We start from the raw sequence: 25,476 nt of genomic DNA, 5'->3' as shown, positions 1-25,476 counted from the left end.
ACACACACACACAGTAATTTACTATGACACTCTTTGGAATAGCACAGTACTGTAAACATAAGAGACATAATGAAGAAACCATTAGGTATCTACACAATGGAATACTATGCAGTATAAAAAAAAAATGAGAAAAGTCTCTATGAATGGACACAGAGAGATATCAAGGCTATATTAAGTGAAAAAAGCAATGTGAAAAAAGACTGCATGTTATGCAAACTACTGTGTATCAAAAAAGGGTAAATAAGAATACATGTACACATATGTACCTGCAAACAGAAAAAACAAGGAACTTCAAACTAAGGTTTACATACATGTTGCCTTTAGGTAGTGAAATGTGGTGGAAAAAAAGGGAAAAAGGTACTCCTGAGTATACCTTTTAATAAAGTTCTTGACTTCTGAAAAATGTTAATGATATACATATTCAAAAATAAATGATTAGGGGAAAATCCCTACTAAAATTAAATATAAATGGAAACGAATGTAACTGTACATCAGATACAAAGAAAATATATACATGCATGCGCACATACACACACACACACACACACACACACACACACACACACACACACACACACACAGAGTTCAGTCCACTAAAAGGATGTAGAAGCAAGGATACCTCTCAAAAAGCAGATTCAGCCTTCAGATTTTACGTTTCTTAATATCACTCCCCATCAAGCCCTGAAGGAGCTTCTCCTGGTCAGATTTGGACAATCTGACAAGCCAAATGGATAATGACTTAATAGATTATAATATTTTGTATTTAAAAAGAATGCAGAAGTATATACAATTATACATTCTGAAAATATCAACCTAAAATCACTTAATTAACAAAGATAAAAAGACACTTCTAAGATGGAGAAACTACCTTCCATCAGCTTCCATGTTCAAACTTAGGATCAGCAACAAAAGGGCAAGCTGACAACTGTGCTCCCTGATATGACTCACCAAAGACACAATACTTCTATATGTTTCCACCAAATATAGTTAGATCTTCATTACGAGGAAACTTTTTAAAAAGTCTCCAACATAGAAGATGTACACCAAATAAACAGAATAGCAGAAGTATGGTAACACTGACACAGGAAAGAGAAGAAAACATTAGCACTGCCAAACCCCAAAAATCTCCTAAGATTTCTATTTACTTCTGTTTCTGTAGATTTATTTGATTCCGTTTTCTTTAGTTTTGGTGTCCATCTTATATGTTGGAAGTTTTTTCCAAAATTCCTCAACTTTCCCAATAATTTAAGATGATGTTGCATCCACAAGACAAGAGACTATAAACTAGGAACAGAGAAGCAAACAAAAACTCTTGAAATAAACTTTTGATGAAATTAAGAATTCAAACAGACAGATGGAATATTAACTTGAGGTAATAATGATGTCAAAGGACAATAACAACGAATATTTACTATGTACTAAGAAATTACTAAACACTTTGGCTAAATTAATTCATTTATTCCCACATCCTTGAGTTAGGTACTAATATAAACCCTATTTTACACATGAAAAACAGAAAGGGTAAGTGACTTACATAAGATCACACAGCTAAAAACTGGCAATGCCAGAAATCAAACCAAGCTTCTGGCTTAAAAGCCTAACTTAACCATCACTCTACACATCTTTTTTTAATCTTGCAGGAAGTAGAACCAAAAGTCAAATAGGGGAATAAGTAATAAAACCAGAAGATCAATCCAAGTGGTCTTAACATCCAATCAACTAGAAACAGACTTGAGAAAAGAGGAAGGAACTACCACAGACATAATTTCCCAAACTGAAGTTCATGACTATGCAGACTGAAAGAATGCACCCATGTAACAAATGAAAATAAATAGCCATATCAAAGTACGGTACTGTGAAATAACAGAGCCTTAGGGTTAAAGAACAGAAGTCTAAAAGTTTTCAAAAAGAAAAAGATCAATGAAAAACATCTAGAACAGTTTCCCAGACTTTTAACTTTTTTTTTTTTTTGTCTTTCATGATATTAATATTTTGAGAGTCTAGTTCAACTGCTTTGTAGAATCAGAATGGCACTGGTCTTCTTAATAGCAACACTTAGAAGAAGATAAGTGAATAACTCCAAAATTCTGAAAATTATTTCACCTAGACTATATACCCAAGCTATTACATATTCACACTGGACTGATCAATACATTTCATTAAAGCACAGGCAAAGTATCAAAAACATTCCTCCCTATGCACCTGGAGAAGTATCTTGAACACCTGGCACACTAAAACAAAGGAGCAAACAGGGTGTCTGGGTGGCTCAGTCAGTTAAGTGTTCAACTTCAGCTCACGTCATGATCTCATGGTTCGTTGAGTTCCACATCGGGCTGTGTGCTGACAGCTCAGAGCCTGGAGCCTGTTTTGGTTTCTGTGTCTCCCTCTCTCTCTCTCTGCCCCTCCCCAGCTTGCACTGTCTCTCTCTCTCTCTCTCTCTCTCTCCCCCTCAAAAATAAATAAACATTAAAAAAAATTGTTTTAATTAAAACAAAGGAGCAAATAGAAAAGAAAAAAAGAGAGAGAGAGAAAAAGACACTGAGATAGAGGAAATAAGATCTCTCATAGGAGAGAGGTGTAAGGACATCCTTGGATAATTGTGGTCTAGAAGGTATTTGGTTTAGACCAAAGAGGAAGTAGAGGATCCAAGGAGGAGAGGAAAAGGGTAGAGGGTAGAGAGTGGTAGGAAATGAACAGATAAGGTTTCTTGATGTGTTTTATCAGGTGGAAAACAGTATTAGGTTCTGACAGTTTTACAATTCTTTTGCAAGTTTGGGAAGAAGAGGAACTTAGAAAATCAGGTAAGCAAACAGACAAGGCAAATTTTAACTATGAGACAAATACACAACAAGACATGCAATCCAGAGTCATAAACAAGGAGTATGAAATTAAGCAGATCATCATTTAGAAAGATGTTCAAAGGTCGACGGATCGGGGTACCTGGATGGACTCTTGATTTCAGCTCAGATCATGATCTCCCGGTTAGTGAATTCAAGCCCTGCGTTGGACTCTGCGTTGACAGTGCGGAACCTGCCTGGGATTCTCTATCCGCCTCGCTTGCTCTCTCTCTCAAAAATAAACAAACATTTAAAAAAAAAAAAAAAAAAAGGTAGATGGAGAGGCACCTGGGTTAATCATCCGACTTTGGCTCAGGTCATGATCTCACGCACAGCTCATGAGTTCAAGCCTTGCATGGGGCTCTGTGCTGACAGCTCGAAGTCTAGAGCCTGCTTCACATTCTGTCTCTGTATCTCTGCCCCTCCCCTGCTCGCAATCTCTCTCAAATACAAAAAAAATTTAAAAACTTTTTTTTGCATAGGGGATGAATCAATGGAATCTACTGAAATTATAGCATTATACGCTAACTTGGATGTAAATTAAAAAATAAAGTTTGTTAAAAAGGTATATGGATAAAAATTAACACACATAATATATATAAATCCTAATCTCCCACAATAAGCAGTTAATAGCATCTAAAAAAATTAAATAAGCATATTACTTATAAATATGGAATTAAATGTTATAAGTGACAGCTACAAGTACTGAAAGTTGTCTCAGGAAAATAAAAACTAGTAGTTGGGGCAGAAGCATAAGATTGTTATTAGAAGACTAGAAGTTCTTTTTTCAAAATATATACATATATTATCTTGATTTAATTTTAATTTTTAATTTAATTAAAAACTATTTTAAAGGAAGAAGTGTCTAGAGCATAGGACACATTAGCCTAGTGGAAAAGTATTCTGCAAGAATATATCTCAGCCAAAGATGCTGCCTTCCCTAAATCACCTTCTCTGCCCTTTCCCCACATTGCTTTTCACTTTTACAGCAGTCCCAACTTGAAGTGACTTCATTCTCTGATGAATAATAATAAAGGATTCAATATGGGACCTAAAGAAGCATTGTAGGAATTCACCATATAAGGAAGACAAAAACCTGAAAAAGGCAGATGAATGAGACAATTTAAAAAATTAACTCAGGAAACAGCTGTCACGGTTCAGCAAATAAATTAAATATAACAATAAACCTGTAACAGAAATAAAAACCACGGAAGAACCAGAAAGAAACAAATAGCTAGTGACAACATCACTGACACAGAAAAGGAATTATGGAAAACAGTACAGAAATGATCTGAAAAAAGACAAATTCATGGAAAACAAAGGCTAACTGCTTTTCCCAAAAATAAGAATGGAATCAAAAGAACACATCAAAATTATCAACGACCGTAAAAAAAAAAAAAAAAAAAAGAATCCTAATGACCAAACAGAAAATATAAGAGGTCTACGACAGAGGGGTGAGAGTGGCAGAATTCTTACTGGTCTCAGAACTATCCACAGAATACACAGATATTATTGTGGACACAGTTTTGTGCATGCCTGGAGGAGGTGTCTTCAGAATACTTACAAGTATTCTGTCTTTTACAGAATACTTAAAAGTGGGACTCAAGACTCAGAACTCAAACAAGAGCTTAATAAAGAATCCAGGAATGGACAAGCTATGGTGTTTTACACACACACACACACACACACACACACACACACACACACACACACAAAGTACATACACTACATACAATATTTAATTGGAGAAATAAGTGAAAACAACTGTAGGAGCTATTGCTCTGGTACAGTATACAAATACTAGATATATCAACAATGTGAAAATGATACAACCACCAAAAACTGGGATGAGAATGGCACGATCATGTTTGTGTATAAAGAGGACAAGGGAGACTAATAATGGAAGAGAATGGACCATAGAAATGAGCCTGATAACCCAGGTCTTTTAAAAAGCAAAGTATAGAGGTGCTGAAACACGAATATTATTATTCCCTTTTACCCTACACAACTCTTAGGTTGTCACCAAAGCCCTATTTAGGTATCATCCTTCTCCAGGAATCTTTCTCTAAATGCTCCATTGCAAGCAAAGGCTAATTTAATTTTTCCCTCTCCATTTCTTCTATGTTTTGATGATACTTCCAAACTAAAATGTCACACACACATGGCACAGTAATTACTTATGTTTCTATATTCCTTATTATCTTAAATGGGCTAGTGAAAATACAGATTTAAAAAAATTTAATATTTTATTCTGAGAGAGCACAAGTGGGGAAGGGGCAGAGAGAGAGGGAGACAGAGGACCCAAAGCGGGCTCTGCACAGACAGCAGCGAGCCCGACGTGGGGCTGGAACTCAAGGGCCACGACATCATGACCTGAGCCAAAGTCAGATGCTCAACTGACTGAACCACCCAGGTGTCCCGAAAATACAGACTTTCAAGTCCAAATGACCTGGGTGCAAATCCAGTTCTACTATATGCAAACAACGTAACCCTGGGAATGGCACTTAAGGCCCTCCCCCAGATGCTGTCAATCTATTATTATCCCCACTGGTTGCCAATGTTCTCTACTCAAAGCTGGTACTCTTCTACACTTAATTTAAATGACAAACATAATTTGGAAGAAAATGACCAATAAGCTTAAAACTTAGGTATATGCGCAATGAATATGATAAACAGAACAGATCAATAACAGAGACCTCCATCTGCTACACCGAACTCCCCAGGTAATGCAAAACAGTAGACGCCATTTCCTATCTTCAATAATGGAATTGAAGAAAATTAAGCAAAAGGACTCTCTTGGTTAAAACTGCTCACTTCAAGAGAACAGCAACCTAAAAGTGCAAAAAAATCAAAAGTGACACAATTCAGCTCTTCAGATTCCTAGCTATCAAGGTTTTTACCACTGTACACACACATACCCTGTTTTCTCCCAGACTGGGCTTTTCACATAATCGCTATTTGGTGTAGCCAGTTTAATCTTTCCTCCAACAGAATATACCCATTCACACCTCTGTGCCCTTGCTCTTAAACCAATATGTCTTGCTTTTCTCTCATCTTATTAAAAATCTACTTCTATCTGTTTAAGTGAGCTCAGATCAAGTATCACCATTGCAATGAAGCCTTTTAAGAGAACTCAAAACCATGATGTCCTTCTCTTACTACATTCTTTTTAGTGGTTAAGTCATTATATAGATAGATAGATAGATAGATAGATAGATAGATGTATAGATGTATCTATATAGATACATCTATATAGATACATCTATATATGGATGTATATAGATATACAGATATATATCTATAGATGATAAATATATATAGATATAGATATAGATATATATATCATCTACAACATTTCTTGTGTTTAATCTCCCAAATTGGATTATTATCTGTGGGGACAGAAATTGTATATTCTTCTACATATTCTATTCAACCACCCTACCCCAGCATCCAGGCTAGACCTATAGTTGACTCAATAAATATGGAAAAGCATTCATGAATGAACTGCATAGTTGGTCTTAGTGTTGCAAGAGTTGCGACAATTAAACTGATAAGAACAGATACTACACTTGATCTTAGCCAAAAGGCCGAGAAGCGATGAGAGTTGCGACAATTAAAGGCAGATGAGGGAATTCTAATTATTGGGAATTCTACCTGCGGTTTAAATAAAGTCCCAACCATTCCTTGCAGGAAAGAAAGGCACTTTTTAAAAATTCAGTTTTAAGCTGAAAGGTAAAGGTAAAATTGTTCTAAACATGCCAATAAAAACAAAGGTAAATAAATCAACTTCCATAAGCAAAGTTTTGTAGTATATATAACATGTGCCATAAAACGAAAGGTCTGGAGCATGAACTGAGGAGGAAGACATTTCATTTGTCAGTAGGACCTGTTCAGAGTTTGGCAAATACAGGATTATATACGTTATGAAAAATTTCCTCAGAGGGCGCCTGGGTGGCTTAGTCAGTTAAGCATCGGACTCTTCCTCTGGGCTCAGGTCATGATCTCACGGTTCCGGGGACGGAGCCCCGTGTCAGGCTCTGGCCTGACAGCGCAGAGCCTGCTTGGGAGTCTCTCCCTGCCCCTGTCCCTCCCCAAGCACACATGCAGGCTCGCTCCCTCTCTTTAAAAGAAAAAACAAAACTCCTCAGAAAAGGTAAGCCAAGTAACCTAAATAACCAGCAGCAAGATGAACGGCAGGCTACCTGTTTTCTAATTACCATGATTGCCTGGTAAGTGAAACTTCTGCTGTATTTTGATTAAAGATGCTTGAGAAAGCCAAAAGGAAACACTTAAGTAAAACCTGCACTGTTTAATAATGACAGCTACAAAGGATGGGGCCAAAAGGACGGGGCAAAAATCTAACAAAATAAAAGGGGCAGGATAGCAAATGTTACCACAACACAATACGGAAGACCAACCTTGCTCAACAAGCCTATTTACCAGATTAAATGTTTAAATATCGAATTCTATGAATCATCAAAAACAAGCCTTGATGAACCTACAAAACATCAGTATACATCAATTTGCAAAATAAACATTCTTGAAAAGCTTCACTTATATCAGGACCATATTTTAAGTCCATTAGGGAAAGTTGTTATTTTCTACTATCGACCTATTTGTGACAATTCTATCATTTTATTCTTTTTTCATACACTATATTTTTAAAAGAACTATTTCTGCTGAGAATGGAAAGAGAAAATGAATCAAACAATTTTAAGTGAAAATTAATATCTAATTTCTTTTTTGTATCCCAAATCTATCAGTGTGCCTATTATATGAGACATAGTAGATATTCAAATATCAGAATGAGTGAAAAGCTTATCCAAAGATGTGTAATTTTTTAGTATTAAATCGCACACTGAAATGATTCATAAAATGTTCTACAAGAGTTCTTTATATATGCCCTGAAGATTTCTTTTCGCTCTTTTGGTTCCTGATTAAAAAAAACAAAAACAAAAAACAAACTTATGGGACTGGATATTTTCATATGCTTTACCCTGGGTGCACCTAACAACACCCTCAGTGTTGTTTAAAAACAGCTACTTCTCCATGTTCACTGTCATCACTCCCACACCACTTAGGACCCTAAGTGAACATCTACTCTCATCGTTTAGCGATAAGAAAACCCAGTGAAGTGAAATTGTTTGCCGAAAGTCATAAAATGAGTACGGCCAGAAGTAGGCACGCTACTCGTCAACCAGACCTCTCTCATAGGCACTTACAACCAACTAAACTAACAATGTGCAAAATCTTATACATAAAACTGTTAAAACCATGAAACCCTTATAAGGGATCCATTTTGACCTTGTTTTTAAAGAGTGGTGATATTCCTTGTGAACACTGGCAAAATTCTACAACATGAATGGCTAGGATTAAGAACATACACTAGAAACCACAAGCAAATCAAAATCCATACTGGACATCTTGGCAAATGTTACTTCACATGTTCGGGAAACTATTCAGACACCCAAAGAGATGAAGTATTGGAGACTCAGTAATTTTCCTCCATCCAAGTGAAAAAAATTTTTGCATTGTTAAAGTCGTAAAATGCAAGCTTAACATGCATAATTGTTCATGTCCTTGGCATATTCAGAACCTTAAAAAAAAAAAAACAGCAAAGATGTCCACCTTTTGGCTTTTGTTTCCCATTTATTTTACTTTTTTCCATTATTTCATTATTCCTTTTATTTTTTTATACCCTACTAAGTAACTTCCCATCAACTTCTTGTCTCAACTCCACTCCCCAAAATACCCCATTGGCTTCATTTCTCATCCTGTATTTTGGCTTTTTTATTGTCTAGATTATCTTAAATACATACAACCTACAAATATGATCAATTATAAAAGATCTTAATGGTGGGCCACAACTGACAGAGAACACTTCTCTGTCACTGTAATTTCTGTGAGCACTACATTATACATAGAAAATAATTCTGATACTGAAATTCAAAGCTTAATTAGAAAATAAAGATCTTCAGCAACATGGGTATTTTCCCTTGGAAAACATTTTTATTTAAATCTGTTTTGCGGCCACTGGGTGGCTCAGTTAATTGAGTATCCAACTCTTGCTCTCGGCTCAGGTCATCTCAGGGTTCTTGGGTTCAAGCCCTGCATCAGGCTCTGCACTGACATCATGGAGCCTGCTTGGGATTCTGTCTCTGCCTCTCTCTCTACCAGTCCCCCGCTCTCTCACAGTCTCTCTCAACATAAATAAATAAACTTTAAAAAACCAAAAAGAAAAAAAATCTTTTTGAATGAATTAAGAAATTAACCCATCTAAGGGCAACTGGGGGGCTCAGTCATTTGAGCATCCGACTTTGGCTCAGGTCATGATCTCACAGTTCATGGGTTCGATCCCCACATCAGGCTCTGTGCTGACAGCTCGGAGCCTGGAGCCTCCTTTGGATTCTCCCTCTCTCTCTGCCCCTCCCCCAGCTGGTGCTTTGTCTCTCTCTCTCTCTCACTCTCAAAAATAAACAAACATTAAAAAAAAAAAGAAATTAACCCATCTTACACAAGAATACTAAATAGGATACGATGTGGTTGCTCTTATTAAACAGCTAGAAGGGGAACAGAAGCAGCAAACGATTATTCAGAATGGTTATTCAGAATGGTAGAAAAGTAAACTATGGTAGTATGAGGCAGGTCAGCTCTCATGGAAAACTAAGTAAATTCCACATGGCAACATAAACAAGGTGTCTTTAATTTATAATTAAATTATAAAAAGTACGTCAATAATTGTATAAGGACCTAGGCATCAGTGGCTTAACTAGTACAAATGAGTCTGGCAAAATTCAATATACTGAATATCTTCTGTCATCAATGAACCTCAAAATAACACACACCCTCACTGGGGTTGGAATCTACTGAAGCAGAGTATAGAATGACCAAAACACAAAGGGAGATAAGCAGTTTTTATCACTATTAGAAAAGGAGGAGGAGGCCTCAGTGCCAAGAGTAATTTAGTCTCTGCATTCTTGGGGCAGTTTTAGACACTTGACCACATATGTGTTTCAGTCCACTTCTATAACAAAATATCAGAGACTAGGTAGCTTATAAACAACAGAATTTATTTCTCACAGTTCCGGAGATGAGGGTGCCACACAACCACTGGATGAGGTCTTCCTGGTCACAGAATTCTCACTGTAACCTCACCAGACAAAAGGGGTTAGGGAGCTCTCTGGAGCCTCCTGTATAATGGCACCAATCCCATCCATGAGGGTTCCACCCTCAAGACCTAATCGCTTCCCAAAGGCCTTGGCCTTGGGCATTAGGTTTCCAACAGAAGACTCTGGGAGGAACACAAACATTAAACCACAGCAGTATGCAAAGCACTACTGGAACAGAGCTTGACTTTGAACAGTAATCAGACGCTATTTGCTTATTTTCATAAATAGGACAACGGCCTCTGCTCTGGAATTTTCTCTCAGCGGGAGGTGGGGGTGGGAGGCAGAGGATGGAGTACTGGTATGTGCTCTAGGAATTCACAGATGAAAAAGGCGCCTTGGAGCCACACAGCTTTCTATCCAGGACACAGTTCATGTGTATAATACCCACTAGCCTACGGGGTCATATGTAACGTACGAGCAACAGGTTAGTTCTGCCATGGCCCTGGACGAACACTGAAGTCAAATGAAGAGAAAAAAATTTAAACTCTAGATTTCAAAATAATTATTACAATGAACTCTAACCACTACAACTAATAACCATTTACACTCCGTAGGCTTATGCACAGCACTAGGATAAATCTATATAGGCCACAGCTAAAATTCTCAAGATAATTTGCTTCTAAACATACATGTTTCCAATCTCCCTGACTTGCAGAAAACACATGATCAAAGTTTGGAAATGAACCCAAGAAACAGTATCAACTTGGGTACAGCCCACACGGCTTACAATTGTTTATCATCAGTTTCATTTCAGGGTCTGTAAGATCTACATAGTGTTCTATCATATTTATACTTGTTGTTTTACCATGTTTTAGATACTCTAGAAACTATCTACTGAAGGTTCAGGTGGATTTTACTGAAGGTCTTAAGTCTCTTTAAAATGTAAATGAAGGGGCGCCTGGGTGGCTCAGTTGGTTAAGCAACCTGGCAAGTCTTGGTTTCACCTCAGGTCACGATCTCACAGTTCAGGGGCTCAAGCCCCACATTTGCGCTGACAGAGCGGTACCTGCTTGGGATTCTGTATCTCCCTCTCTCTGTCCCTCCCCCACTTGCTCTCGCTCTCAAAAATAAATAGGTGAAAAAATGTCAATGAAAACGAAATAATTGCTTACTCTACAATAACCAGACTTCATTAGACTTAAAATTTATACAAGAACTACAGGCACGGTTATAGTCTTAATGAAACTACTATCAAATTAAGTTTAGAATTTTCAAATAAAAATATTCAAAATATTCCACTAAAACTGAAAACACTTTAAATCTTCACATTTCACATCAACATATCCATTTACTTCACAGCACCATGCCAAGGTAGAGTAGATACTCATTAATACTTATTGAATGAACAACTATGTCCTCCCACTAATATATCCTCCCTCTTGCCCAAATTTGGGGATAAAGTGTAGGGTTTTTTCTCTTTCCACAATTCTCTAAATCCTCAAATTAACAATGGCAGCTCTGGACAGCTGGCTAAATGACATTTTTAAAGCATGGCTCACTATGTTTCTCTCTCCTCCTCCTCTCCACATCTCCCTCTCCCTCTCCCACACACACATGTAACTTACACACAAACAGGGTGTCAGCTGTCAGAATTAAGCTTAAGTCAAAGATGACAAAATATGTAAAATTTAATTCTCTAAAAAGTAGAAAATGGGGTGGAGACCATAGGGTTGAACAAATTCCAAGATTTGTTATTTTTTAAAAATATAAATCTAGACTATGTATTTGGTGGAAAACAGCTGGTGCCTTTCTGCTGCTGTTTCAGGTAAAATGCATTTAAAAAAATTTTTTTTAATGTTTATTTTTGAGAGAGAGAGACACACACACACACACACAGAGTGTGAGTGGGGGAAAGGCAGAGAGAGAGAGGGAGACAGAGAATCTGAAGCAGGCTCCAGGTTTCAAGCTGTCAGCACAGAGCCTGACGCGGGGCTCAAACTCATGAACCCGTGAGATTATAACTTGAGCCGAAGTCTGACGCTTAACTGACTGAGCCACCCAGGTGCCCCTCAAGTAAAACATATTTAAATGGTTTAATGTTCCAGTCTCAGCCACAGGAAAATGAGAGAGAAGCCAACATAATGAGGCACAGATTCTCCTGATAAATAATCACAGTATAAATTCTCCCTAATTGACCATAAAAAAAATGTTTCTTTGAAAGGAGCAGGGAATGATATGTACATTACATTCTTAGAGGACTTTTTAATAAAATGCTAAAATTTTTGTGTGTACTTCGTTTCTAAAGGAGGCAATCTTTTATCACTCATCTTGATCAACCAAATCTTAAAATCTTTACTGATCTCATTCATTCTCATGGAATTAGAGAGTTAAAGAAAAGATGCCCCAAGAATAGCTACTTTGAACAAAGAAGCAAAAGGAAAGTTAAGACCCAACTAGGGAGGCTTCAAGAGCGAAAGAAAGTACAAGAGCCCCAATGTACCGGCTAAAGCAGAGCTGTTAGAATATAGGTAGGAAAACAGGAACACAGAGCCAAGAATAAAAAATATATCCTCTTTTTCTGCCATTGCATTTTCCTGCTCAGTGTGCTCTATACTGTCCAAAAGAGGGGAAAAAAAAATATCTTAATTGAAAATGCAAAACAATGTTGAAAGAAAAAACACTGGACCACAGATAATATACAGGGCTAGTTGGCAAAACATCTACATTTTTAAAGTTCTTAGAATTAGATTTATGGTATATTCATGCCACCCTAGTTGTATCTTACACTTTTGTTAGTAAACCTACTTTTCCCCCATGCTAATACTAATGCACTATAATTTGAAATGTGAGACAAACGTAAAAATTAAAACAAAAAATTGTAATTTAAATAGTAGCCAGATATCACTTTGTAAAATATTAAATATTATAGTTTTCCATTAAAAAGGTCTTTGATGCTGTATATCCTTATCATCAATGTGAATATAGCAATTCTCAAGAACGCATATTTAACATAAATCACAAATACTACATTCTTTACCAAATAACTGTTTTCATATACCTACTCAAATGTCAAATGCACCTAACAAAATTTGATTGAATTTTTAGAAATGTTCTTTTGGCAACTGGAGCTTTAAAACATTAAATACATTTGGCTAAAAATAGTTTTGTCAATAATCTAATTTTTTTGACCATGTCAATAATCTATTTTTTTTTTTAATTTTTTTTTCAACATTTATTTATTTTTGGGACAGAGAGAGACGGAGCATGAACGGGGGAGGGGCAGAGAGAGAGGGAGACACAGAATCGGAAACAGGCTCCAGGCTCTGAGCCATCAGCCCAGAGCCTGACGTGGGGCTCGAACTCACAGAGTGCGAGATCGTGACCTGGCTGAAGTCGGACGCCCAACCGACTGCGCCACCCAGGCGCCCCCTATTTTTTTTTTTTTTTTTTTACGACCACCATGACAAATAAAGAGGTAATTATGAAGGCTAAACTCCCATTAACAGTTTAGTATCCCAATTAAAATCCAATGTTAACTGTAGCAGTTGGGCACATGACCGTAATCAGTATCGCTTTTATGTAGATGAAACTTTGCCCACTCTGTTTGCGCTCAAATAAGCAGGCTCAGTGTTGCCTGAACTTCCTAATACCACGCATGCATAATTTAATCCTTATGACCTGTTGTATCAAATTTGATTTAGAATTAAAGGACTGGTTCTATACGGGTTTTCTAGCTTAACAGTTGTGAAATCACTAGAATAGGAGATTCCGAGAAGAGCAAAGACTAAAAGAAATGCCAACTCCCAAGTTCACATTAATTCCCTACACTATAACCCAACTCCACTTGTTAACACAGTTGTATTTAATCTAACAAAAGTTACTGACTTTCTTTCCCATAGGTGCTGACCTCTGGAAACTACTTCTCATTGGTACCTCGGTTAATTACCTTCTTAAAGTTACAGTTCTTCAGGGAATTCATTCTGTATTAAATATTTCCCTAGCAATATGGAGTTTGCGGAGTTCCTTGTTTCTATGTGTATTCCTGTCTCTTGGGCCCCCCCCCCAACCCCCCGCAACTCACAAACGGAAGGATCGAATGACAGCATTACAGACTTAAGGATTTATAACTCTTTAGTAATGAAAGGAATTACCATCGTACAGCCTATTTGCTATTTACCTTAAACGTTTCTTGCAAAGAAACTGCACTTGGAGTAATTCTGGCAAACCATTGGGGGGCCCATGGGCTAAACTCAGCTCGACCACCTACTTTTGTACAGCTGTTGCATCAAGAATGATTTTTAAACGGCTGGGGTAATACTTACTGACACATGAAAATTCCATGAAATTCAAATTTTAGTTCCACTAATAAAACTTTATTGGAACAGTTACATGTATGCATTTATATATTTTACCTATTTTCTATGGCTGGCTTCACACTACAACAATGGTGACAGAAATCAAATGGCCTGCAAAGCCTACAATATTTACTATCTAGCCCTTTACTGAAAGCCTGCTGATCTCTGAAGTCACTAAAAATCGTTCAAAAGGTCTGAATATTTGTTTTCAAAAGGGAAACTAGAAAACTCCTTTGACAAATTTTGGTCATCACAAAAACTCTGTAAACTGCAGGCGAACTTGATTGAGAAGTTTAATCTACAAAAGAGTTGAGGGATAATGATGATGCTCCAGTCAGGCCAGTATTGCCACTGCTTCCCTGAAGCCACACCTCTATATTCTCAATCGGTCACCAACCTGGTAGATTTTACCTCCCAAGTATCTGTCAAATTCTACCACTTCTCCACACATCCATCACCATCCTCTATCTAGCGACTATATTTTTTCCCTGACTACTGCAGTGACCTCACATCTGCCCTGGCCCTTCCATTCCCCAAACTATTTTTATAGGCCATCTTCAAGACACAAATCTGATCCTGTCAACGCTCCTGCTTAGCGCACGCACGCGCACGTGTGCACGCACGCGCACGTGTGCACGCACGCACGTGCACACACACACACACCTTTTTATTCATTACACAAAGCCTTGCATTACCTCTTCGCTCCCAACTCCAGCTTCATTTCTCTTCCAACCGCTGATTTTTAAAAAAATGATATATATTACATATCACATATCTGTAGTTTCCTATCAGCATGATTTAGTATTTAGTTGAATCACAAGTGCAAAAATCAACAAAAAAATTACTGCACATCTTTTGTGCTGCATAATAAATAACATGCATGTTAGAGTATTTAATTTTCGCATTCCTAACCACCCTGAAAGTCACCTATACTTTTACTTTTATCCAACAATGGCCAACATAGCAGTCCTGCTCAAAAACTACTCACTGCTGGATTCGCTATAAAACCATGAATGTGCTCTCAATTCTACTGGAAGATTAGACTAGGATGTGCTGATTCAGGGCACTGAACTCAGCACAACTCAACAGCAAACCAGTGGCAGATGCGAAAGACTGTATGGACTCTGGAAGGGTTGCTTCCAAGAATAAAGAGTCAGAATAAGGTCTTTTTTAACAGTCTATTCAAGTCCTCAACTAGGACAGACATCATTACATAGGTTGCATTTTATTAGAGAAGTAGTAAATTTCTAAGCACTCAAACATTTTCTTGTCCCTAAAAGTAAAACCTGGGATAATCAATCATTTTAAGAAACCTGAATTTCTGACTCTGCTGGTGAAATATAAAGGATTCAGTATGATTACTTAACTGAATACATTAGAAGAATGTAGAGAATGTTCAAAGACCAGAAGTTCACTTAAAATCTCTCACTCACGATATCCCAAATGGTAAGAGTTTACAAACTGTGCTTTGTCATTATTTCAGAGTTTTTACATGTTTTTAATATGATGTTGCTCTAACTTTTTAAAATAAAAAAGGCCCTCATTAAGAAGGACAGTATCATCACGTAAAGAAAATGGGATGTATTTCAAATATGCACAAATACATAGGGGAAAATGATAGGGTATCTGCAATCTGCCTTAAAATATTTCAGAGAAAAGAGACACATGAAGCAAATACAGAAAAATATAATTAACTGGTAAATATGGATGACGGGTACGTGAAGTCTACGAGTTCACTTTACTTCTTCTACCGTTCAGTGTATCTGAAAACTTGAAATATTTTTTAGAAAGTCTTCCATAAGTGTAAGAAGTTAATTTTTGCAGTAAATACGAAAAGACAAAATTCAACTGTTGTTAAAGCGAACCCAGAAAATACTAAAATTCTAATTTAAAAAAAATGCACACTCCGGCAGTACTACTTGCTACAGAGGATGCAGGCAAACAATGGACTCTCAACCACCACCAACCTGAGTATAAACTGATACAACTACATCAGAAACCAAACAAAGCTGAAGGTCCGTGTAACCTGTGATTCAGCAATTCCACTTCAAAGTACGTATCCCAGAGCAGTGATTCTCAAACTTTAATGTATAGAAGAGTCATCCAGAGAGCTTGTTTCCTGGTGAAGGTGGAGCCCAAGAATCCACATTTCTGACAAGCTCCCAGGTGACAACACCAATGCAGCCAGCCGGTCAGAGGACCACACCTTCGAGCGAAGAGCGTCCTAAAGACATCTGTGCACACGTGCACCTGGATGTGTGTTAACAGAATACAGCAGCAGTGTTCATAACCGGAAGGGCTAAATAAACGAGGACGTATTCGTAGAACGGCTGATGGGTGTGGATGACGGCGACTACAGAAGAGCAGAAGACACCATTCTGAAGCAGGCCTCTGCGGCATAGCGGTTATTCTCCGAACTCCCTCATTATCTAAAGAAATGATCTCCCATTGCCGTAAATCCCCTCCCTGGGAGTTTCATCAACCAGGGAGGGTTGACCCTATCACAGGAGAGAAGACTAGAAGTTGCCACCACATCCAAACCAACAGTCACACACATACCTCTCACCTACTCTTCTAATAGCCCCTTCAGCTTTCCTAGAAAATCATTTACTCTCCTCTGAGAGGACTACCTCTCCTCGCCCCTTTCTCTCTTAAGATGATATTCAGGCCTGATTTCTAAGCCATCTAAGCCACCATGGGAGAGCTACTCTTTTTTCTCTGGGTTTCTCCCGTGTTATTCATAAAGCATACACGTTAATAAACTTGTTTGGTTTTGTCTTATTAACCTTTTAGTACAGGAGTCTCAGCTAAGAACTCAGAAAGGTAGAGGGAAAGTTATTTTTCCTCCCCTATCCTACACACAATGTAAATAAATCTTACAATAATAATACTGGGGGGGAAAGATGACCCAAAACAAGGGTCTGATTCCACTTACATCAAGCTGATAAATTCAAAGATATGCTTTAGAATTACATATAGAAATGACAAAACAAAGAAAAGCAAGGAAATATCATAAAAGATTATGGTTATTTTAAAAGAAAGAAAAGGTTTTATAATCGGGAAAGACACGGGAGGGTTTCTAAGGTATTGGCAATGTTCTATCGACTTCTAGACACTGATGATAGTTGCACTGGTATTCATTTTGTAAAACTATATTCTGTTTACGCATTTTTCTTATGTATAAACAAGAAAAAAATTTCAAGAGATTGTCTTTGATGACAGAATGTTATGAAAGTGACTTTCTAAAGTTTCCTATTTAAATCTTAGTGCACTAAACCTAGCCTCACCCTTTTAATCAATAAAGTTCTATTTCATAAGCTGAGTTCAAAACATTAAATATTAGGCTTGGTGGTAAATGCAAGTTTCATTAAATTAAAATACAAAGTTTTGAGGCAACAGCATGATGAATAGATACTGCTATGATAAATCCTAGAAATCATATTTCAAAAATACCCCAAAGGCTCAAACACCTTGAATTTTCAAACTAGAAATAAAGCAACAGAGTTTGGTAGAAAATTTAGCAGTTAAGAGTCAATGGATGACAAGAGTATCACTTAACAGCCTTGGACTCAATCTACAATTCTGCCCAAAGATAACAGTAATTATACATTTAATGTATACAGAAGAGACATCTTACAAGTATCTAACTGGCAAAATTTGGAAAGATTCCAAATACTGCAGGAGAAATGAAAGTGCAGATGTGTGCTTTTTTTCTTTCCCACCCCAACCCACCCACCAAACAAAAACAACCAGCAGAAAGAAGGGAAAAAAGAGTGCAAGCTCCAAGAAAAACATCACTATGAAACACACAAACAATGGATGCCATTTGACACAGCATGCAAGGACAGGAGTACCTCAAAACTAAAGTTCTGTCAGTCTACACACAAACAAGGCAACAATGAAAACCTGGGAAACCACAGAGACCATCTGGAGTCTACAAAGTTTTCACCAAGACAGGTGAGGGTAAAAAATTCCTCACTAGGTCAAAAACTTTGTAAATCTTATTTAAATACTTACCATTAAACTACTGGTTCCAGAAGGAATAGAGGTAGCAGAGTAGAAAAAAGAGGGAAAACCCAATCAATACTAAGAATAAAAAGTGGCAACACAGTATCAACTCTAGGCACCTAGAATAAAATAGCAAATAAATACAAAATACGAGGTTAGGCAGCCAACCTTCTAGTAGTATTGACAGGTGGGTTATCAATGCCCCACGCTTCTGCCTCTTATTCCTGTTTTGCTTATTATTTGGACATAGAACTACTTAACAGCTGGCTATCTTGAAAAGCAGACTTGGGAAGGGAAAGAAGGTAAAGTCTAACTTCTATTATGGCCAACAAGGCAATATGCAACTTAAATGACTAATGGCAGGAAAATCCTATTCTGACTTAAATTCTATTCTATAGCAAGTAGGCTATCCAGTATTTTAGGAAAATCATCTACCTTTATCCAAAATATATTTATACAACCAAAGTGGGTGATTAGCATCGCAGTGAACAAACACATGGTCTTATTATCTGCTGGCACGGCTGATATCAAACTATTATCCTGAACAAATGAAAGGTGACAACACTTAATCACCTCACTAATATGCACCTAATAATATGCCACCAAAGACTGAATTTTACTCTTCATGACTTTGTTTCAATAATAGCTTTTGCTATTTTAAGTGTTTCGTGCAATCTTTTACTTACTACCAGCTTTCATATCCACCATAAGGAAACTTGTAGATAGGAGAATTTATCATTTTGATAAGGATGCTGCCTCACATTTGCAGAGCACTTTACCATGAGCCAAGTTATTTGCTAAATACTACATTATCTCACCCGATCTTCAAAACCACTATATGTGGTAGGGGTGTTATTATCACCACTTTAATACCGAGAAAGTAAGAGGCTGATAGACTTTAAATGATTTGGCCAAAGTCACAAAGGTCCAACTACAGACCCAAAATTTTAAGCTATACTAAATAGATGGTAATAAATAAGCAACTTAGAACAATGTTTCAGAATTTTCTTATTTCTGTAAGTGCTGAAAATATGTATGACAGATAAAAGTGAATCACAAGTCTCATGGAAAGTTTCCTCAATTCACTGATTTTTCTAAAGTACCAGAACATAAAGACACCAAATATACAAGTAGGAAATAATTAAAACAACACTTTAATCTTACAAAAAATCAAATTCAATCATAAGCAGAAATACTAGAGAAGTAATGTTTCTTAGTGTTAACTGATCAACTCATCTAGAACACCACTGTTAAGAATTAAATCATGTACACACACAGTACACACAAACATGTCCATGTTAGAAAGAACAAAAAAAGAGTATATTCCTTCTTGCTACAAGGAACTCAATGAAACTAATGGCTTTCAAGGCAGGCGAATTCTGTATGGTTGTTATAAAGAAAGATTTTTCAAGGATACCTTTAAATAACATTGTTTTAAAAGACTAGGAGAACAAATTTGCAAAAATACAGTCTACATACAAGTAGAAGCTAAGTAGAGGCATATTTTCCTTAGCTCAAGATAATGTTTACAATATTTGAGTAGAACTAGCATAAATAGTTCCTCATTTCCTTAGGAACAATTAGCGTTTATTTTTTAAAATGCTTATTTATTTTGAGAGACAGAGTGAGTGCTTATGCACAGAGGAGGGAGAGAGAGGGAAAGAGAGGGAGGGAGGGAGGGAGAGAGGGAGGGAGGGAGGGAGGGAGGGAGAGAGGGAGAGAGGGAGAGAGAGTATGAGTGAGTGAGTGAGAGAGAGAGAGAGAGAGAGAGAGAATGAATGAATCCCAAGCAGGCTGGGCGCTGTTAACACAGAGCCTGACGGGGCTCAGTCTAACTACGGATGAGAACATGACCCAAGCTGAAATCAAGAGTTGGTCACTTAACCAACTGAGCCACCCGGGTACTCCCAATTAATGCTTTACGTGGGAGACTGGAAGGCCCAAATGTTCAGAAAATAAGTACATCTACAACGATGAAAGGCAATCAGAATCTCAAACAGCGAAATGTTATTTATACCCAGTGGTAGATGTTTAACAACTACTCTCCAAAAGAGAAAAAATCCTGACTTTTAGTATTTACTGATTTCAATGGTATAATCTATGACCGATTTCAAACTTCCAAACGGTCCTCACTGAACACAGAACCGGGAAGAGGCAGGCAACAGCTGACTGATTCAGTGTTTCCACTATCCAGATACAATGCATGTCAATAACCTCAAAAACACAAAAAAGAGTAAAATGTAATAAAATAACTAGGAAGTGATGAGCTCTGAGAATTTACTACCTATGTTTTAAATTTATTTAATTGTAAATTTACATAATTTCACTTCAACAGTGGTTGCCAAAATCCTGAGTTTAGCCATCAACTCCAGGAGGAGCTTGTTCCAGAACACCACTGTCATAAAGTTCCCTTTTTGATTCACCCAGTCCTTTGTTGATTTCTCATTTTCCTATTACACTTTTTTGGGTAGATTAGCAAGAAAGAAAGTTGTAATATTCTAATCAAGTTCTCTCAATTATTTCTTCTAAGCCTATGTGAGTGTCCCCAAAGTCCACCTATTCCTGCTGTTTAGTTAAGCAAGCCCCACCCCGCTGCCCCCAAACGTTGAGAGGCTGGTAACATTCATTCATATTTTTCTCCACTCTTCACCACAGAAAAATGAAAGCAATGGCCAGCTGCATTTGCTGCCACATACTTCCCCCAATCCACTCCTTTGACATGACAATTTTTGCCTGATAAAAGCTGAAGTTTCCTAAAAGACTAGCGCAATTTACATTTCCACGAGTATCATTTACAACCCATATCACCTGTAATGGTATGCTATGACTTTCCTTTCTGCCAATCTGACCAGCATAAAGTGCTATCGCATTACTACTTCAGTTTGTATTTCCCTAGAAAGCAGTCTGGCAAAGTCTATTGAATAATAGAGAATGCTGTTCCAGGAATATAGCGGAACAGTACTGAGATCAACCCTCCTAACAGAAGCAACTCCAAATCCAGGATTAAAAACAAAAAAAGAACATTAATGAGCTGGCAAAGAAAGCTACAAATTCTTAGGCCAGAATTGGTTCATGAGATGGAGCCCGGGGTCGGGCTCCACACTGACAGCACAGAGCCCGTTTGGGATTCTCTCTCTCTGCACCAACCCCCAACTCACGTCCTCTCTCTCACATAAACTTAAAAAAGAAACAAACAAGCAAAGAGGGGGAAAAAAAAAGACAAACCAAGAAACAGACTTTTTACTATAGAGAACAAGCTGATGATTATATATATTTATATACACATTCATATATATATATATATTCATAGTTACCACAGGGGAGGTGGGGGGGGGCGGTTAAACAGGTAATAGGGATTAGGGAGGGCACTTGTGATGAGCACAGGGTGATGTGCAATATAGTAATTTAACCTAGCCTAAAACTAACGTAACACCATGTTAACTGGAATTAAAAACTTAAAACAATGAGGTATCGCCTCTGACATCTCAGAATAGCTAAAATCAAACACCCAAGAAACAAGTGTTGGCACGGATGGAAAGCTAACTGGTGCAGCCACTGTGGAAAACAGTCGAAGTTCCTCAAAAAGTTAAAAACAGAACTACCCTACGATCCAGTAATTCCACTACTGTTTACACAAAGAATATGAAAACACTAATTTGAAAAGATAATGTGCCCCTGTGTTTATTGCATTATTTACAAGGGCCAAATTATGGAAGAAGCCCGAATGTCCACTGATAGATGAATGGATAAGATGTGATACACACACACCATGGAATATGATTCTGTCATAAAAAAGAATGAGATTTTGCCCTTTGCAACAACGTGGATGGATCTGGAGGGCACAATGCGAAGTGAAATGAGCCAGCAGAGAAAGACAAATACCACATGATTTCACTCATATATGAATTTAAGAAACAAAAGAACAAAGGAAAAAAGAGACAAGCCAAACTCTTAACTATAGAGAACTGATGGTTACCCGAGGGGAGATGTGGGGGGGGGAAACGAGTGAAACAGGTGAAGGGGATTAAGAGGACACTTATGAAGAGCACTAAGTAGTGTAAGAATTGTTGAATCACTGCATTATACGCCCGAAACTAATATACCACTATGTTAATTATACTAGAATTAAAATTTGAAAAAAATAAAAGTGGTATTTTAAAAGATCAGTATTTTTAATATTTCTGAAATTACATAATTGCAACTATTTCAATATGATAAATCAGATATCAACTTAAAAATGCGCAAGGAGGTAGACAGCTTAAAAAAATTATTAGGGGGATAAAAAAAACCCAAAAAAGTTTGAAGACCACTGCCCCAGAGTACTTGTGAACATGTGCCCCAGGAGTCACAAATAAAAATGTTCATGGCGGCACTGTTTATAATGACGCAAAACTAAAAACGCCTCCAATTCCATCAACAATAAAAATGGATAAATTGTGGTGTTCATTCAGTGGAACGTGATGGATAAATGAAGTGGAATAAGCTATAGCTCCAGACAATAACATAAGTGATATATACAAATAATGTCATATGTTTAAGATGACTCTATTAATATAATATTCAAAATATTCAAAACCAAGCTTACTGTTGCACATGTGAACTGTGTAGGGATGCCTGAGTGGTAAAGCTATAAAGGAAAACAATGAGAAAATAATAGAAGGGCACATAATAGAAGGGAGATTTTAAGAAACTATGAGTGTTCTACTTCTTAGCATGGGTGGTAATACAGGAAGATTCACTTCATTAGATGCATATGTGTGTTATGTACTTTTGTGTATGTAAAATATAATTCATAATAAAAATTATTTCTAAAAATTACCCTTTGATCCAGAAATTTCCACCTGGCAATTTATCCTAGCAATAATGGAATCAAGTATATAAAGAACAAATAAGGATTCTTCTGTATGTAGTAACAAAAACTGGCCAGTAAAAACAGCTGAATAATTTGTCCAATATCATTACCATGGCCTAAAGCAGTTATTAAAAAGAATGTGATACTAATTGAGGAATTTCCACAGTATTTTAAGTGGGAAAAGATGCAGACAAGCACCCATATAATTCCATTTTCGTAAAACAATGACCACAAAATCCCTATAAAATACGTGTATTTACTGTATCAATGGATAGCACAAAGTTCCAGAAGCTAAACACTGGGTTAGTTTATCTTGCAGAATAAGGTATGGGTGTGGGGGAGAAAAGGGAAAGAAAGCACCCCAAAACTGGGTGTGCACATATACACATGTAGAAAGACATACGCTGACTATTGTACGAAAGTGCCAGTGATTTATTTATCTATCATAGGGAGTGGATTTCCAGATTTTTTTGTTTTTGTTTTATGTGTTATTTCAAGTTTTAATAATAGTATACATTATTCTCTTAACAGGCTCCATGCCTGGGGCGGGGCAGGGGCTTGAACTCACGACCCTGAGATTAAGAATCACATGTTCTACCAACTGACCCAGCCAGGCGCCCCAGTATACATTATTTTATGGTCAGGAAACACCAAGGTGGATATTGTCATTTTGGGCAAAGTATTTCTGGGCTCTGGAATAGTTAACATCTATACAAAAAGAGTCCTGGGTAGTCAGTTTATAAAGTAGAGAATAAGTCACATAATGTACCAGGAAAGCTCTTCCCAAGGCGCATGCTGCCATCAGTGTTTCTCAGGCAGTAATGTGCATACAAATCACCTAGGCATTTTCATAATGCAGATTCTGTTTCCATAAGTCTGAGGTGGGGCCTGAAATTGTTTCTAATAGGCTCCCAAGTGAAGGTTAATACCATTGGTCCAGAAAATGAACTTCAATTAGCAAGGTGGTAAGCAATTGTAATGCGCCATGCCTTATACTAGGCACTTTTGCAAATATTACATCATTTAATCTTTATTACAACCTTCTAGAGCAGGTTTAATCATTTCCATCTACAAATGACTAAGTTGAAGCTCACAGGGCAGCAGAAAAATACTGACGACAGAGGGAAATAATGCCCCTGGGGTAATTTAGTTAATGAAGCCCCCTTTGGAAGCTCCTTCTATGCTAAACACATTTTTTGCTTTTAAGATACTTTTCATTCAGCAGGAAAACAACATCATAATCTAGCAGAGTTCTGAGTTTATACATCAAGGCAAGATGGAAGTGCAAATCACATACAAAAGTGAACACAAGATATAGTTCCTGGACCAGGAGCATCAGCAACACCTGGAAACTCGTTAAAAAAGTGCAAATTCTCGTGTCCCATCCCAAACTTCACTGAATCAAAACTCTGGGGGTAGGAGGGAATCTCAGGCTCACTGAAGTGTGAAAACCACAGAACATCAATAAAGGATTACGGGGGGGGGGGGGGGGGGGGAGTCAAGTTACTATGAAATTAATTTGGGAAATGAGGAATTAAAATGAGTTATTCATATTTCTTTACTGCAGACCTTGAATAGGTTACAAACTTGCCTATCTACATACAGAGCTCTTCCTTCCAGGAGAATCTTATGGGAGAAGTGTTCAATAGGATTAAACTGTCAAGGATGCTATCTGAAGTAGGTATTGCTCCTTGGGACCAGAGTGCACTACCCAGAGCCAAGCCAGACAGACTTGAGTGTGAATCTGAACTCTGGAAGTATGAGTAATGGGAGTACAGGAATAGGAACAGAGTAGCCATGGTGGTGACACCACTACCAATTCTCTTCTGTTTATAAAAATTACAGGTGTATTACTGTTGACACAAAGCAATACATAATAGAAAGCAGTGTTCCTACTTGCCAGAGATAACCAACTTTTAACTTACGGATAACACCTCTAGGCCTTTTTTCTTCATTACACATATACACTCATTTAGTAACAAAATTACCAAAACAAACCAATACCATTTTTATAATCATTTGTTTCCAAGCTATGTCTCCACTAGACTATGTGCTTTTAGGGAACAAAAGTGTCTCTCTCCTTTGCATTCTCAGTACCAGAAAACCTATGTAGCCTACTGCAGCAGGTATTAAATATTTAATGATTGAGGGGTGCCTGGATGGTTCAGCCAGTTAAGCATACGACTCTTAGTTTCGGCTCAGGTCATGACCTCGTGGTTTGGGAGTTCGAACCCCATATCCGCTGCGCTGATCGTGCTGAGCCTGCTTGGGATTCTCGCACTCCTCTCACTCTGCCCCTCCCCTGCTCACGTGCT

The 25,476-nt window shown here is 37.4% G+C and overlaps 1 protein-coding gene and 1 pseudogene across 10 annotated transcripts in view; both read right to left on the bottom strand.

Moving 5' to 3' along the window:
- Positions 1-25,476, bottom strand: part of ZNRF2 (zinc and ring finger 2) — a 138,552-nt gene that overhangs the window by 92,632 nt on the left and 20,444 nt on the right. The window lies entirely within an intron of this gene.
- Positions 6,300-6,436, bottom strand: LOC122236843 (annotated as a pseudogene).

This window comes from Panthera tigris, chromosome A2 (genome assembly GCF_018350195.1).
Source record: "Panthera tigris isolate Pti1 chromosome A2, P.tigris_Pti1_mat1.1, whole genome shotgun sequence".
Taxonomy (NCBI): domain Eukaryota; kingdom Metazoa; phylum Chordata; class Mammalia; order Carnivora; family Felidae; genus Panthera; species Panthera tigris.
This window is presented reverse-complemented; position numbering and strand designations above follow the sequence as displayed.